The sequence below is a fragment of the Narcine bancroftii genome, chromosome 4, assembly GCF_036971445.1.
Source record: "Narcine bancroftii isolate sNarBan1 chromosome 4, sNarBan1.hap1, whole genome shotgun sequence".
Taxonomy (NCBI): Eukaryota; Metazoa; Chordata; class Chondrichthyes; order Torpediniformes; family Narcinidae; genus Narcine; species Narcine bancroftii.
Genome location: NC_091472.1, coordinates 100333128 through 100351259, shown reverse-complemented (window position 1 = coordinate 100351259; position 18132 = coordinate 100333128). Strand labels below are relative to the sequence as shown.

The 18132-nt window shown below is 43.5% G+C and overlaps 1 protein-coding gene across 9 annotated transcripts in view; it reads left to right on the top strand.

The window, feature by feature from the left end:
* dop1a (DOP1 leucine zipper like protein A) overlaps positions 1–18132 on the top strand; it is a 251460-nt gene that overhangs the window by 34813 nt on the left and 198515 nt on the right. For all 9 annotated transcript variants that reach the window (XR_011355958.1, XM_069932202.1, XM_069932204.1 and 6 more), the window contains exon 2: positions 8258–8399. The gene's annotated coding sequence lies outside the window, so the exon portion shown is untranslated. The remainder of the gene's footprint in view (positions 1–8257; positions 8400–18132) is intronic.

Here is an 18132-nt window from a genome sequence, read left to right as displayed (position 1 = left end):
GGCACCTGTGTACACAGACTAACCGCAAAACAAACAATGTACATTTCACACAAAGGGGGAAACTAACAAGCTAACCGCAAAACAAACAGACACTTCACACAACCACGAGACACATAATCCCCCACCTGGCTCTCTCTCTCTGATCATCCCTGAAGGGGAACACCTGTTTTCAGGGAGCTGCTGCTCATCTGGTGGTTATATAACGTGGAAAGGAGCGAAGTAGAGTGCAGGGTGTCAAAATCCTCACAAAGGACATGGTGGGACAAAGACAGACAGAATGGTAGTCAGGATTGTACATGTAGCAGAGAGAGAGAGAGTTGACACATATGCTAATGTTAGCAGACAAGCTGCAACACACAGTTAAATCACAAGAAACAATCCCCCCCCAGCTTGGTCTCTTTTCATCACCCCATGAAAGGGAGCACCAGTTTCCAACAACGTGAGCTGCTTGACACTTTAATATCAGGCTCCAAACAGCCTTCGGAGATCGGTGGCCCTAGGGTTCGGGGCTGAAGAGGACATCAGATACTAGCCACAATCAAACGGAACCGCCTGACTACTGCTACTCGTTCGCTGCTGAAGGCAGCGCTTCTCATAGACTGCGACTCGTTCGCTGCTGAAGGCAGCGCTTCTCATAGACTGCGACTTGTTCGCTGCTGAAGGCAGCGCTTCTCATAGACTGCGACTTGTTCGCTGCTGAAGGCAGCGCTTCTCATAGACTGCTACTCGTTCGCTGCTGAAGGCAGCGCTTCTCACAGACTTCGTCGGGACAACACTTACAAAGGTCGTGTGCTTCAAAGACACTGCTTCAATATTTCAACGTATGGGATGGACTAGACTCTTTACTGAGAACTGGAGCCTGATACTCCAAACCCTAATAAGCAGCTGGACTCACTCCCCTGACCTTCATGGTGCTCCCCTACCTAAAGACTTTACACAGACATTACAATTCGGTTATTGACCAGCTGGGTAAAACCACACCTTACACTTGAAAGATCAGTGTTACTGATCTAAAAGAAAAGTGAGGAAAGTGGGGGGGGGGGGGGATCAGTCACACTGACACTAGTAACCAAAGATCAGTAACACTGATCATGGTGAAAGATCAGTATTACTGATCTAAAAGAAAAGTGAGGATTGTGAGAGATGGGAAAATTGACCTAAAATTATGAACATGGAAGAAACTGAAGTTCATCAGTAAAATGGCTGTAACCAGTTCAAACAGGATAAGTTTGGGGCTTAGGATGCAGGAAAGCAGAGTCAGCACGATTAACATAAGAATCTTCTATCCTTTGTGACAAGACCATAGGACTAAGATAAGGAATGGTAAGGTACAATAGAATGTAGGAAGTTGAGGTAGTCTGGATCAGATAAGGGTCTCCTAGCCCTGGACAGAAGTACCAAGTCATACATTTCTAATTAGCTAACCATACACAGATTTATACATATGAAATTAGCCAACCCTAGATAGAATGAGTCAACTCTGCATATCAAGAGACTGTAGCCCCGAGAATCAGGAAGGTGTGAATAAGGACAATGACATGAAGGGACACCGACAGGATACCCCCCCCTGGTTCTCCAAGTATACTGAAATTGCACGTAGGCAGGCAGGATTGCCTAATGCCAAACCTCTCCAGCAGGAGGCAGAAGAATGTAAGGGGGAGGGTATTCCTACACTGAAATCAACTGTATAAAAGTTGGGTGAGCCCCAGTGTGTGTGTGTATTCCCAGGGTAAGGGGAAGCACCCAACTTTGCATTGTTGTTGTAATAAATGTTCTTTGTTCTCAATTTTTGTCTCGAGCAATTTCTTTAAAGGTACTTTAATTCCTAACAATCATATACATTGTATGACGTAGATCTGCACCAAAATTGTTATCTGCTGCAGTGGAACAAATATTTAATGAACAAAACTGCAATAGCTTAACTGCATTAAATTAAAAGGAGATAATAATTGTAAAAGACAGGTGGTTAATAAATATTCAGAGTAACTAATAGTGCAAGGAAAAAAGTGGCATTACAGTAGTGTGGACAGTTTGGTGTCGGACCAGTCCATGATTTTGTGTAACAAGGGAGGTTCAAGAGCCTGATATCCATTGGAAGATAAATTGTCTTGAACTTGGTCTTCAAGAGTGTGGAAACAGTGAGAAGAGGTTGTTACCAGGTGGATGGGGTCCTTTATGATGTTGAATTTATATTCTTGAGACAGCACCTCACAGAGATGACTTCAATGGATGGGAGGTCTGAGCCAATAATGGACCAGGCTATGTTTGTTACCTTCTGGTGCCTCCTGCATCCTGGGCACTTGAATTCCCAAAGCAGGTTGTGATGTAACCAGTCAGTATACTTTCCACAGTGCACCTATAGCAATTTGTTAGAGTATTTAACAACCTGCTAAATCAGCTTAGAGAGTAGAGGCACTCGTGCGCCTTCTTCACATTTGTCTCAATGCACTGGCTCCAGCGGAGGTCTTCTGAAATATGAAGTCCAAGGAACTTGAGGGTACTAACTCTCTCTACCTCTGTCCCATCGATGCGGACAAGTGCGTGGACCCTTGGCCTCCCCTTCCTAAAATTGACAATAACTTTCTTGTTCTTGGTGATTCTAATGACTGATAAGTGGAACTCACTGCCGGAGGAGATGGTGGTGGTGTCTAATTCAATCAGAATGGCAATGTGATTCAGAGGGCCATTCAACATAGGTCAGAGAAGAGAAATGTGGTGGTAACTGGTGGAGTATAGTCAGGGAATGGATATAATTCTTTGTGGTACAAATTGAGAGTCCCAAAGGTTGCGTTGCCTGCCTGGTGCCTCGGTTTGGGACATTTCATCTGACCTTCAGAGGACTTTGCAGTGGGAGGGAATGATTCAGTTGTCATGATCCATGTAGGTACCAACGATGTGAGTAGAACTGGGAAAGAGGTTCTGCTGAGAGAATTTGAGCAGCTTGGTACTAAACTAAAAAGCAGAACCAAAAAGGTAATAATCTCTGGATTGCTACCTGAGCCTCGTGCAAATTGGCACAGGGTTGATCATGGTCGGGAGTTAAACTTGTGGCTCAAAGACTGATGTGGAGAAGTGAGGGCTATTGGCACCTGTATAGTGGGAGCTCTTCTAATGGGACAGACTCCACCTGAGCGGTGCTGGGACCAAGATCCTGGTAAATAATGTAACTTGGGCTTTAAATACTTGGGGGGGGGGGGGGGGGGCAAAAGATTTGAAAAGTATGGATGAAGCTAAAGAGAAGAGAGCACATGAGATGTTATGGATGTCTCTAGAATGAAAAATAGGATATAAAATTAAGAAGGGAGAAGAATTTAACCTTGGGCAACATGAAGACAAATATGAAAAGGATGGTGAATTTAAATGCAGACAGAGTACAAAGCAAGGTTGATGAGCTGAATGCACAGTTAGAAATTGGCAGGTATAATGTTGTGTGAAGGAAGGAGTCGTAGTTGAAAGAGCATTACAGCAGGAAGCTGAACATCCAAGGATAAATAATCTATCGACAATAAATGCAGGTGGGCAGGGGGGGGGGGGTGGGGAGGCTGTTGGAAAAATAAAAATAAAATAAAATCTTGGCAAGTAGTAAATTAGGATCAGAAGATGTTGAATCCTTGTAGGTAGAGTTGAGAAATGGCAAGGGTAAAAAGAATCTGAGAGTTACATTCAGATCTCCAAATATAACAGCCAGGATGGAGGGAACCAATTACAACAGGAGTTTGAGGGGGCATGTAAGAATGGCAATGCAACGGTGATCAAGGGGATTTCAATATCCAGGTAGACTTGGAAAATCAGGTTGCTGCTGGATCACAAGAAAAGGAATTTGTAGAATTCTTGCAAGGTGTCTTTCTAGAATAGCTTGTGGTCGATTCCATTGGGGAAAAAACAACTCTGGATTTTGCACTGTGACAGAGTATATAGATATGTTTTTGGGAGATAAATTGGGAAAGGTTTATTCCACTTACAGCACAGAACAGGCCAGTTCTGCCCTACTAGTCCATGCCGTAACAAATCCCCACCCTCCTAGTCCCACTGACCAGCACCTGGTCCATACCCCTCCAGTCCTCTCCCCTCCATGTAACTATCCAGTCTATCCCTAAATGTAACCAATGATCCCGCCTCGACCACGTCTGCCGGAAGCTCATTCCACCTCCCTACCACCCTTTGTGTAAAGAAATTTCCCCTCATGTTCCCCTTATAATTATCCCCCTTCAATCTTAAACCATGCCCTCTAGTTTGAATCTCCCCCACTCTTAATTGAAAAAGCCTATCCACATTTACACTGTCTGTCCCTTTAAAAATCTTAAATACCTCTATCAAGTCCCCTCTCAATCTTCTACGCTCCAGAGAAAAAAGCCCCAGTCTGCACAACCTTTCCCTGTAACTCAAACCTTGAAATCCTGCCAACATTCTCGTGAATCTTCTCTGCACTCTCTCTATTTTGTTTATATCTTTCCTATAATTTGGTGACCAAAACTGTACATAGTACTCCAAATTTGGCCTCACCAATGCCTTGTACAATTTCATCATAACCTCCCTACTCTTGAATTCAATACTCCGATTTATGAAGGCCAACATTCCAAATGTCTTCTTCACCACACCATCTACCTGAGTATCAGCCTTGAGGGTACTATTTACCATCACTCCTAAATCCCTTTGTTGCTCTGCATATCTCAATAGCCTACCATTTAATGCATATGACCTATTCAGATTTACCTTTCCAAAATGTAACACCTCACACTTATCTGTATTAAATTCCGTCAGCCATTTCTCAGCCCACACTTCCAGCCTTCCTAAATCACCTTTTAATCTACGGCAGGGGTGTCAAACTCAAATTCACGGAGGGCCAAAATTAAAAACTTGGACTAAGTCGAGGGCCGAACTAAATATTTATTGAAAATTTTCAACAACATCTGCATGTTTTCTCTTCTTTCAACATATGTAATGTTAAACTTTTTCTTATTAAAATAAATGTTTAATAATAGTTTTGGATAAACTCTTTCATTGTCATTGTCATTGGCCCATTTCCTTTAGCGTCTGAAACCGTGCACATGACGAGTCAATGAGGGATGATTAAAGCAGTGGTCTTCAAACTTTTTCTTTCCACCCACAGACCACCTTAAGCAATCCCTTACTAATCACAGAGTACCAATGGCACAGGGACGTGAGTGGAAAGAAAAAGGTTGAGAACTGTTGTATTGTGGTAACTCCACATCTGATTAGGTTAATTGTTAGGCAAGTGGTCAGAGAAGGACCCCCACCCCCCCCACCCCAAGAAAGGTTTAAATCACAGGAACAAAATAAGCTTCCGTCTCACTGCTCCCAATCTTACACACAGTCCTGATGTGGAATGTGGGGTCGCAGCTCCACGTTCACCCGAGTTCAGGTGCTGTCTGTGTGGAGTTTGTACGCTCTCCCCTTGTCTTGGACCAACAGGTCGGTCGCCTGACAAAGGCACCCGAACCCCCCGTTGAAACGCCGGCGTCCGGGGTGGTGGAGGAATTGGCTGAGAAGAGCGCGTTGCTCCCACCCCCCTCCCATGGTTGGAGAGGGATTAAACTGCGATCTCACGGCGCCGGGCTCGTCTCCAACAAAAGGAGCGGGAGGCAGGGTCCGCCGCGCACGGAGCGAGGGGGAAGGCATTGCCAACGAGACGTTCGGTCTGACGTCGCCGCTGAAGCGCAGACCCAGCGAGGATGGTCCCCCAACTCTAGCCGCGTCTGTGTGTCCGGGAGCCGGGCGGGCTGAGTGCGGCGCTCCGATCCCTGGGATTCGGGACTCTGAGATCCCTCCACACCTCCGGCGTCTTCATTTTCACCTTCAGTGTGCATGCGCTATACTGGCGCGGCGGCCAGCGGGTCAACTCTAATATGTATTTAATATGATCTTGTGGGCCAAATATAATTATATCGCGGGCCTGAGTTTGACCTGTGTGATCTACGGTAATCTTCCTCACTGTCCACAACACCACCAATCTTTGTATCATCCGCAAACTTGCTTATCCAATTCTCCACCCCTACTTCCAGATTGTTAATATATATATAACAAACAATAGTGGACCCAGGACCGATCCCTGAGGAACTCCACTAGTCACCGGCCTCCAATTGGACAAACAATTTTCTAACACTACTCTCTGACACCTCCCATCCAACCATTGCTGAATCCATTTCACTACCTCCTTATTTATACCTAATGCCTCCACCTTTTTTCCTAACCTCCTGTGGGGAACTTTGTCAAAAGTTTTACTAAAGTCTAAATAGACAACATCCACAGCTTTCCCTTCATCAACCTTTTTTGTAACCCCCTCGAAAAACTCAATCAAGTTTGTCAAGCATGATCTACCCCTGACAAAACCATGCTGATTACTCCCTATCAATCCCTGTACCTCCAAATATTTGTAAATACTATCCCTCAGAACACTTTCCATCAACTTGCCCACCACAGACATCAGACTCACGGGCCTATAATTCCCAGGTTTACATTTGGACCCTTTCTTAAACAGCGGAACCACATGCGCCACCCTCCAAGTCTTTGGCACTACCCCCGTGACCAGTGACATCCTAAATATCTCTGTTAATGGCCCCACTATCTGTCCACAAGTCTCCCTGAGTGTCCTTAGGAATATTTTCTCCTGTCCCAGAGATTTATCCACCTTTATCTTTTTTAACACAGCCATCACTACCTCCTCAGTTATCCTTATATGCTTCATGACCTCCCCACTATTTTTCTTTACTTCAACTGGTTCAATATTTTTTTCCCCTAGTGAATACCGAGGCAAAGAAATCATTCAAAATTTCCCCCATTTCCTCTGACTTCTCACTCAGCCTACCCTCGCTGTCTATAAGGGGTCCAATTTTATCCTTCACTAATCTTTTACTTTTAATGTATCTATAGAAACCCTTTGGATTTATTTCTACTCTGTCAGCCAAAGCCTCTTCATGCCTTTTTTTGGCCTTTCTAATTTCTTTCTTAAGATTCCTTCTGCACTCCTTGTAGTCCTCCTTCAAACTCTCAGCTCCCTGCTCTTTATACCTCGTACACCTCCCTTTTTCTCCTAACCAAATTTCCAATATTCCTCGAAAACCAAGCCTCCCTATGACTTCCAGCTTTTCCTTTGATCCTCACAGGGACATATGTACTCTGTACCCTCAAAATTTCTTTTTTGAATATCCTCCATTTTTCATTTACATCCTTATCTGAAAATATCCTGTCCCACTCAATACTCCCAAAATCCCTTCTTATTCCTTCGAAGTTTGGTCTTCTCCAATCCAGAGCCTCAACTTTAGGCCCCTCCTTGCTCTTCCCTAAAACTACCCGAAAACTAACAGAGTTATGATCACTAGACCCAATTTGTTCTCCAACATTAATGTCCGATACCTGACCTAGCTCATTCCCTAACAGGAGATCTAGTATTACACTGTCCCGAGTCAGTTCTTCTACTAATTGATTTAGAAAACAATCTTGAACACATTTAACGAACTCTAGCCCATCCAGCCCTCTAACTGTATGGGTATCCCAATCAATGTGAGGGAAGTTAAATTCTCCCATGATCACTACCTTATGATTCTCACACATATACGTTATCTCCCTACAAATTTGTTCCTCTAATTTTCTTGGCCCATTTGGTGGTCTGTAATACACCCCTATTAGCACCCTCATGTCTCCTTCACCCCTCAATTCCACCCAAATAGCCTCACTGGACGATCCCTCCAGACCATCCTGCCACCTCACAGCAGTAATGTCCTCCTTAACAAGCAGAGCCACTCCTCCCCCTTTTTTTTTTTACCCCCTGCTCTATCACATCTAAAACAAATTTGCAAAACATAAAAGGAAGCAGTCCTTGTGTGTGCAGAGATGGACAAAAAATCTGTGTGCATGAGGTGGGTGGACCTGTCTGTTTCTATGCTGTACAATTCCATGACCTTATCACAGATGAGCTGGGCAACACAGTTAGCGTACCAGGGTTAGTTCAATGCTATTACTGCACCAGCAACCCATGTTCGATTCTGGTGCTGTTTATAAGGAGTTTGTATGCTCTCCCCATATCTGCATGGGTATCCTCTGGGTGCTTCGGTTCCCCCCCATTCTTCAAATATGTATGGGATTTGTACGTTAATTGATGTATTTGGGGGTACGGGCTCGTGGACTGAAAAGGCCTTTTACCGAGCTGTATGTCTAAATTTTAAAAATGTTAAAATTGTTTCATAGAAAATAAATTCCCCTCTAAAACATTTAAAATTGCTTTCTTTTTGTGTTGCAGGATAATGGATGATTTAAAGAAAAAAAGCTGGTGCTTGTAAACCATAATTGGGATTGTAATTTTGGAAGAATACCTTGTTTGTTCTCTGTGAAAGCCTACACATAGCTGACAAATGGGTACAACTGAAGTAAAAGGAAGCTTTGTGAGTATTGTATGGTACTTTCACAACATTTCGAATTCAATGTGAATTCGTATGTAAGAATGCATTCAAGTCAAGTTCATCATCTTGGTATACAACTTTTCAGCCTTTCTCTGGATCACAGCACACACAGACTACAGAGTGCATAATAATTACATATCTTCATAAAGATGGAATTTAAAATAAATAAATAAATAGATATGCTTATTTTGATGCTCATGTTCTATCTCCTTGATGGTAGTGGGTCAAAAATACTGTGTGCTGGATTGAAAGGGTGCTCAAGAGTTCTTTGAGCCCTTTTTAAGCAACTCTCCTGGTAAATTTCTGTCAATGGAGGAAAGGGAGACCTCAGTGATCTTTTTGGCTATTTTGATGATCCTCTATATTGACCTGGACTGATGCTCTCCAGCCACAATGTTGCAGATGGACAGAACACTCTCAATTGTATTCCTGTAAAATGGAAATATGGGATCTGGTAGTCTTTCCCTTCTCAACCTCCTAAGGAAATGTATGTACTGCTTTACCTTCCAGACTAATGAGGAGATGTTGTGCGTCCTTTATATGCACACTAGGAACTTTACACTCTCCACAATGGAACCACTGATGTGTAATGGAGAATGGTTAGCCTTCATCCTCCTGTAGTCCAAAACCATCTCCTTTTGTCTTGTCCACATTCAGACTCGTTCTCACACCATTTGAAAAGTCTCCCAACCTATTCTCTGACTCATCATTGTTGCTGTTGAGGCCATGTGTTGTATCATCTGCAAACTTGGTCATGTTTCTCATACTGAATGCAGTCGGGAGTCAGTATTGGGATGAGTACACAGTCCTGAGGTTTGCCAAAGTTCAGCATGATGGGGCTTGAAGTTTTGCTGCCATTCCAGACTTTCGGTCAAGAAACCCAGAATCCAATTGCAGAGAGGGGTGTTGAGTCACAGAGATGACAGTTTGAGGTATGATTGTGTCAATGGTCAAGATCCTGCCTTATGAGACACTTTTCCTTATCTGGGTCAGGGCAAAGTGGAGGGCCAAAGCTATATCATCATCAGTGGAGTGGTTTGGACGGTAGGCAAACTGGAACGTGTCCAACGTCCTGCTGCTTTGCGTGGGTTCAAAGTCCAGGTTTTGTAGCTTATATGAAGGAAAATAAAATGAGCTCTACATATTGTAAATCCTCTTTCAATTTATTTTTGATGCATCCCCCTTGTCACTTTTGCTGCACTGTGATCTTGTGCACAAACTGAAAATTTGGGTAAAAGGTGAGTTTGTTTATTAATCAATAAGCTATTGTTCCTTTTTGCTGGACTTGTGCTTTGTATTGCATTGCAACAAATTTATTCCAGAATTTGCCATCTTTCCACTCCTGCTACTGCATTCAATAGAAGTTGCATTTTGATTTGTAGGTTTTGATGATGTGATTAAGGAGTGGTGGAGTTGTATAGTGAAAAAGCCCTTCAGCCAAACTTGTGAATGCTGGTTAAGTTGTCTGCCCAAGTTAGTCCCATTTGTAGGTAGTGAGCACAATATGAGAGAATTCACTCTGAAGTTTTGGAGGGAGAAGCTAAAATCAGACGTGTTGGTATTACAGTTAAATTAGGTTAACTATGGAGGTGTGACAAATGAGCTTGCCAAAGTTGATTGGAAGGGGGCCCTAGCATGGATACTGGTAGAGCAACAATGGCAGTTGATTCTGGGAGTAATTCAGAAGGTACAAGATCATTTTACCCCAAAGACGTAGCATTCTAAGGGTTCAAGGTTCTTTTTATTGGCACGTAATAGACATTGAAAATGTAAAATACATGATATACTTCAAACATTTGCCACGAGCTTGGACTGTTGGAAAGTGACGAGAAGCAGTAATAGGGAACAAAGAAATAATGGAAGAACTGAATGTGTTTTTTTTTTGTTGCTTGTTTTTTAAAATTTTTTATTTTTCACACTATGAACCATATTGACAAAAATACACATAAGCAGTGTCATTTTCTCCCCTTTTTACCCCCCTCTCTTCCCTCCCTCCTTCCCACCCACTCAACGTTCAACATATATGAATCATTAAACAATGTCATCACACAATGAAAATAAACAAGAAAATTGTGTCATCTACTTTTACACACTGGGTCAGTTTATTTTGTCTTCTTCTCATTCTGTCATTTTAGGTGGTGGAGGTCCGTGGTAGGAGTTCTCTGTTGTGTTCCATGTACGGTTCCCAAATTTGTTCGAATACTGTGATGTTATTTCTTAAATTGTATGTTACTTTTTCCAATGGAATGCATTTATTCATTTCTATGTACCATTGGTGTATTCTCAGACTGTCTTCTGATTTCCAGGTTGACATAATACATTTTTTTGCCACAGCTAAGGCTATCATAATAAATCTTTTTTGTGCTTCATCCAAATCGAGTCCAAGTTCTTTACTTCTTATATTACTTAGAAGAAAGATCTCTGGATTTTTTGGTATGTTGCTTTTTGTGATTTTATTTAATACCTGATTTAGATCTTCCCAAAACTTTTCCACTTTCTCACATGTCCAAATTGCATGTACTGTTGTTCCCGTTTCCTCCTTACAGCGAAAACATCTATCTGTTACTGTTGGGTCCCATTTATTTAACTTTTGGGGCATTGTGTATAGCCTGTGTATTTTTTGCCAGAGTTGATTGCAGGTGACACCCGTGACGTGCCATAAATTTGAGAGAGTCAGAGGAAGTAAGTGTAGTTGCTATTATTAAGAGGCAGGTGCTTGGGAATCTAAAGATAGCATAATGTGAATATATCTCCTGGACTGCACCCCAGGATTCTGAAGGAGGTAGCTTGGGTTTTCCTCAACCAGAAGTCCTGGATGAACAATGAAATCCTGAACCTGCTGAGAGCCAGACCACAGGCATTTAAGTCCAGAGATCCAGATCACTACAGAAGCAGGTATGACCCACAGAAATATATCTCCTGGGCAAAATGGATATTCTGGATGAAAATGAAAACCATGAAGGATACCCAACAGCTGTGGCAGGGCCTAAATAACAAACCCACAGTAGGGGACGGCAAATCTTCCCCTCCAGACAAACTCAATACCTTCTACACCCGATTTGAACACAAGAAGAAGGACCACCACTGTGCACCCCCATGTCCTTTTGATGATCCTCTACTGTTAGTATCTGAGGATGAAGTGCAGGCTGCCTTCAGAAGAGCATCTGGTCCGGACAGAGTACCCGGCCGAGTATTAAAAATCTGTCCTGACCAACTTATGAATGTGTTCACAGAAGTAAAATATGTAAATCTGCAGTCACCATGGTTGAAGTAAAACACAATGCAGAGAAATTCAGCAAGTCAAACCATGTACTTTATAAATCAAAGATAAAGATACATATCCAACATTTTGGGATTGAGCCCTTCATCAAGGTAGGGAGAAATGTCAGCAGGCATCTGAACAAAAAGGTGGGGGGTGGGATTGGGGGTGGAATACAGTCCCAAAGGCAGGAGTAATAGGTGGAGAAGGGAGGAAGGACATAGCAGCAAGCAGGGGGAGGAGGGATGCCTCGGTGAATAGAGAGGGAAAGGTGGAGAGCTGAGGGAAAGAAGACAGAAATGGAAGGAAGGGAGAATGGAGAGTAGTTTAGCAGAAACCAGAGAAGTTGATGTTAATGTCATCTGGCTGGAGAGGGCCCAGACTGAAGATCACGTATTGCTCCTCCAATTTACAGGTGGTCTTACTACATGAAGCCATGGACAATCAGGTGAGCATTGGAGTGGGGTGCAGAATTGAAATGATTAACCACTGGGAGGTCCCTGTCACTGAGGCAGATGGAGCGAAGGTGCTTAACGAAGCGATCTCCCAGCCTGCACCCAGTATCTCCGATGTAGGGAGGGCCACAAAGGAAGCACCGGATGCAGTAGATCACTCCTTCTGACACCCCAGTGAAGGATTACTTCACTTGAAGGGCCTGTTTGGGGGCCCCAGTCTGTGGTGAAGGAGGAGGTGTGGGGGGGAAGTGTTACACTTCCTGTGGCCACAGGGGAAGGTGCTGGAGGGGGGGGGGAATTGTTGGGGAGGGATGAGTGCATGAGGAAGTCGTGGTGGGAGCAGTTCCTGCAGAAGGCAGAGAGGGGAATATCTGTCAGTCGTGGGATCATGTTGTGAGTGCTGGAAATTACAGAGGATAATGTGTTGGATGCAGAGGCTGATGGGATGGTAGGTAAGGACAAGGGGAATCCTGTGTTTCTTGCGTCTAGAGGCAGAGGCCAGGACAGATGAGTGGGAAATGGAGGAGTTGCAGATGAGATCTGAGTTGAGGGAGGGCACACGTCAAGCTGTGCCCTTTCACCCTTCTCCACCTTTTATCTCCTGCCTTTGTGATCACGCTCATCCCCCACCCCCACCTTTTTGTTAGGATGTCTGCCAACATTTTTCCATACCTTGACGAAGGGCTCAAGCCAAAATGTTAGATATGTATATACTGTTTGACGTGCTGAATTTCTCCAGCATTGTTTTTTTTTGTTTTTTGTTTTTTTTTATACAAGGTATTCACGGATATCTTCAACATCTCATTCCGATAGGGGATGGTACCCACCTGTTTCAAACAGGTATCAATTGTACCGGTGCCCAAGAAGAATGTGGTAACCTGCCTAAATGACTATCAGCCAGTGGCACTCACGTCAACACTGATGAAGTGTTTTGAAAGGTTGGTGTTGAAGCATATCAGCTCCTGTCTGAGCGACAACGTGGACCTATTCCAATTCGCCATCTCACTGCTCTACACACAGCCATGGAATACCTGGACAGTAAATATACACACATCAGGATGCTCTTTATCGAATACAGTTTGGCATTCAACACCATCCCCCCTTCAAAACTGATCAGCTAACTCCAAGACCTGGAATTCAATGGCCCACTATGTAATTAGATCATAGATTTCCTCATGTCCAGACTACAATCAGTGAGGTGTGATAAGAACATCTCCTCCACAATCTCCATCAGTATCTGAGCATCACAGGGCTGCATTCTTAGCCCCCTGCTCTACTCACTTTACGTTTATGAGTATATGGCTCGGTGGGACAATAGCACCATACACCCTAATGTGGACGATTCCACTGCAGTGGGTTGTATAAAAAGGTGTGATTAGCCAGCATATGGGAGGGAGATTGAAAACTTTGCTGAATGGTGCACCAACAAAAACCTCACACTCATTGTCACCAAAACCAAAGAACTGGTTGTTGACTTCAAGGAGGGAAAACCAGAAGGCTTTGGACAGAATGTGGGAGAGGTTAGGGAGACCTAGTGGAAGAAACCACTGGGAGGAGGAAATGGGGGGGGAGAGAAAAGTTAGAATGGATGCAGTTAAATAAGAGGAAGGAACAGTGGAATCTGATGCAGTGGGAGTTCCATAAAATTAGAAAAATCAATGTTCATGCTGTTGAGTTTAAGGCTGTTCAGGAGGAACATGATGTGGTGCTCAAGTTTATGTTTGGTCTCACCTTGACAATGGATTAGGCTGAGAATGGACGTATCAGTGTGAATTGGAATGGTTGGCAACTTGGGAGTTCAAGCTTGGACCCATAGAGAGAACGTAGGTGTTCAAGATTCAGTCACCTGATCCACATTTGGTCTTACTGTGGGTGCACCCAATACCATAGGTTAGGTTGGACGTTGTGCATGTAAATATTTGTCTTGCCTGAAAGTTCTGTTTGTTCCCTGGATGGAAGTGAGGGGGGATGTAGGGTACTTTCTGTGATTATTACAGAACCTGTGCCCTTTAGGCTCTTCCACCCTGGGAGAAAGATTGTGACTATTTGGCTTATTTAATTTATGTTTTTTAAAAAAAATTCAGAAGTACAGCACCGTAACAGGCCCTTCTAGCCCACGAACCTGTGCTGTCCAATTACACCTGTGACCAATTAATCAACTAACCCCATACCACTTTGGAAATGTGGGAGGAAACCGGAGCATCCAGAGGAAACCCATGTGGTCACAGGGAGAACCAACCTTACAACAGTGGCAGATTTGAACCTGAATCACTGGCATTGTAATAGCTTTGTATTAACCGTTAAGCTAATGTGCCAGCCTATCTATGCCCTCATAACTTTGAGCCTCTAAAATCACCCCTCAGCTTCCTTCCGACCAGGAAAAACACCCCCATCCTTCATAGGAAGAACCTTGTTCCAGACTTTCTTTGTTTCCTCATGTTTGACTTTTAATCAGCCTCAGTTCTTGTTTGATGCACAATATTAAATGAGGAATATTAAATATAGTTGTTTTTATGGTGAATGTGATTGTCATCAAAACCAATAAGTAGAAATGTGTACTTACCCAAGCACACAAAATGCTCAGTTTCCCCTTTTAGCACTGTCGTTACTCAAGATAGCCAAGAGAAAGCAACTATTCTGCAGATTATGAATAATAAGGTTGAGATATTTTAAGGGGAGACACAGATGGCTCTAGGAAAATTAGACTTTGATCTTAGGCCAATGTTATTTTTAGAATGATTACATTCCACTTTTAGATTCATAGAGCCTGAGAATACTATAGCACAAAAACAGACCCTTCTACCCATTTAGTTCATGCTGAAATATTTTTCTGCCGAGTCCCATTGACCTGCATCCAGACCCTCCCATGCATGCACCTTTCCAAATGTTTTTTAAATGTCAAAATTGAGTGCACATTCACCACCTTAACTGGCAGCTTGTTCCACACTCTCACCACATGGTGAGAGTGAAGAAGTTCCCTCTCGTATTCCATTTAAAGATTTTACCTTTCACCCTTAACCCATGACCTCCAGTTCTTGTCTCATCCAACCACAGTGGAAAAGGCCTACTTGCATTTACCCTATCTATACCCATCAAAATTTTGTACACCTCTCTCAAATCTACCCTCATTCTTCTTTGCTCCAGGGATTAAAATCCCTACCTGTTTAACCCTTCCCTGAAACTCAGTTCCTTAAGTCCTGGCAACATCATTGTAAATTTTCTCTGCACTCATTCTATCTTATTGTTATTTTAAATCTTATTGATATTCAAATTACTTGGATCCTTTATATATTTTTCAAGCTTCTTGCAACACAGAAATAGGCCATTCCGCACTGTGAACTTACACCTGCTTGTAGATCAATCCCATTAGCCCCATCCCCTCCTTATTCCTCTGTAGCCCATTCTGTCCCGCCTGATTCCCAGATGTGCCTGCCTCCCACTAACATTGGGAGTAATTTACAGAATCCTATTCACTATTCACACACCTTGGGATGTGGGAGGAAACCCATGTGTCTGCAGAGAGAACATGTGCACTCCACACAGACAGCACCAGACACTGGATCATTGGGAGCTGTGAGATGCCACCATCACTTGTAGTGTAATTGTACCATCTGTGTTTTAGTCATTTCATTGCATGCATTTGTATGATGATATGAAAGTTTGCCCTGTACTCAAGAATGATGTACAGATGCACTGAAATTCTTACCTCAGCCACACAGGTGCACGATATTCAGTTTGATTGTGGACACAGCATGGAAGCAGGCCTTCCATCCCATTGAGCCCGTGCCATCCAAGTACACCCATGTGACCAATTATCTTACTTACCCCATATATCTTTGGAATGTGGAAAGAAACTGGAACACCCGGTGAAAACTCAGACAGGGCACTGGGAGAACATGCAGACTCTTTACAGACAGTGGTTGATTCGAACATGGGTCGCTGGTGCTGCAGTAGCATCACACTAACTGTGCCACCAATAAGATACACCATCTACAATGATATAAATGACCACAATTTGCAAAGACAGAAATAGATAATAAATATAAAATAATTGATAAATATTCACAGTTACAGTTGATGTAGAAAAAGTGGTTTCAATAGAGCTGTTGTTTAAAAAAAATTTACTTAGAGGTGCTGGGCTTCAAGCTTCTGTACTCCCTGCCAGAAGGTAGCAGAGAAAAGAGATTGTGATCAGGGTGATGTGGATTCTTTATGATGTTGACTACCTTCTTGAAGCAGCAACGCACCTAAATGTCTGTGCCCCTTGTGAACTTGGCTAGGTGAGCCACTTTCTACAGTCTTCTACATTCCTGGGCACGCAAGTTTGCAAACCAGGTCATGATGCAACCATTGAATAGACTTTTTGCAGTACACTTGTAGAAGATTGAATATCTGACAAGATGCCAGATCCCCCCACACATAGAAGAAAGTAGAGGCATTGGCATGTTTCTTTCACAGTTGCTTCAATACGCTTACTCCAAGAAGTTCTCTGATATATGGACTCCAGGAACACAAAAGTACTAACACGCTCTACCACTATCCTGTCAATGAAGAGAGGGGTGAGGTCCACATTAAGTTCTTTGGCCTTGTAGAGCGTGTCGAAAGAACCAAAGACTTGTTGATCCAAACCAAGGCTTTTATTAACTAAAAGACTGGAGCATATCACATGTAGGTCAACCAGTCCAGAATGACCTGGTCTGGCTAGGAGCAATCCTTTAAAGACCTGCCAGTAGGTGTGGCTATGCTCTCAGCCAATCATAGTCATCCTGCACTACAATCTGTACATATACACATTGGTGATAGAATCTGTACTATCACATTCATCCCTTCTTTGAGAACTGACCCCGGGGTGGATGGGGGGCTGTTTAAAAAAAAAAGAAAAAAAAAGGGGCCCGGTGGAGGTTATGGGCTGTACCGATCAGGGGGCCTGACCATCCGGTGTGACTGCCGTGGTGCCGGGAATGGGGTCGCCGGCAGGCTCGTAGGGTGCGGCCACTGCTTCGTTCAATTCCCCAAAGTTGTTGTCGACAGTCTGACCTGAGCTGGTGGGGTGGTGCTGGTCCCTTTGTTCAAGTTCGTGACCTGGGGGAGAAAGAATTGGGGGAGGTTGGGTTGAAAGCACTGCTGCGCCTGATCTGGCTTGGGTTAGGTCCCTTACCGAGACTGTGATCTCCCGCCCGTCCGGGTACTCAACATAGGCATAATGCGGGTTCGCATGGAGCAGTCACTTGGTCAACCAAGAGGTCGTTCTTTGAGTACCAGATGTGGCGTCATAGGAGGACTGGGCCGGGAACCGTGAGCCACGCCAGTATGGTTGTTCCCTATTTGGATTTCCTTGGGAAAGAGAAGATCCTTTCATGGGGGGTGGCGTTGGTCACGGTGCATAGGAGGGAGCAGATGGAGTGTAGGGCATTAGTGAGCACGTCCTGCCAGAGAGAGTTGGGGAGACCTTTGGACTTGGCTGAGAGCGTAGCCACATCTACTGGCAAAGGATTGCTCCTACTCTACAATCTGTACATATACACATTGGTGATAGAATCTGTACTATCACAGGCCTTACTGACATTAAAAGCAAGATTGTTGTTCTGGAACCACACAATTAGGTTCATGATCTCCATCCTATGTTCCGACTCTTCATTATTGAGCAACACAGGTGGTGTCATCAATGGATTTATAAATTGCATTGGAGTCAAACTGGGCTCTGTTGCCATGAAGGTCAATGGAATAGAACAGGGAACTAAGCATGTCGCCTTGAGGTGAAGGTGATGTTGCCAATTTACACTATATGGAGTCTACCAATGAGGAAATCATGATATAGTTGCAAAAGGATAAAATTAATCCTAGATCCCAGAATTTGGCTATTAGTTTTGCTGTTGTGATGGAAATGCAATAACATAATTTGTCATTTTTATATTAGCCACCAGACTTTAGAATAGAGGCCATTTAATCCATCGTGGTTCTGAGTTTTGGGTAGATATCACTTTCCTTTCATTCCATGCCT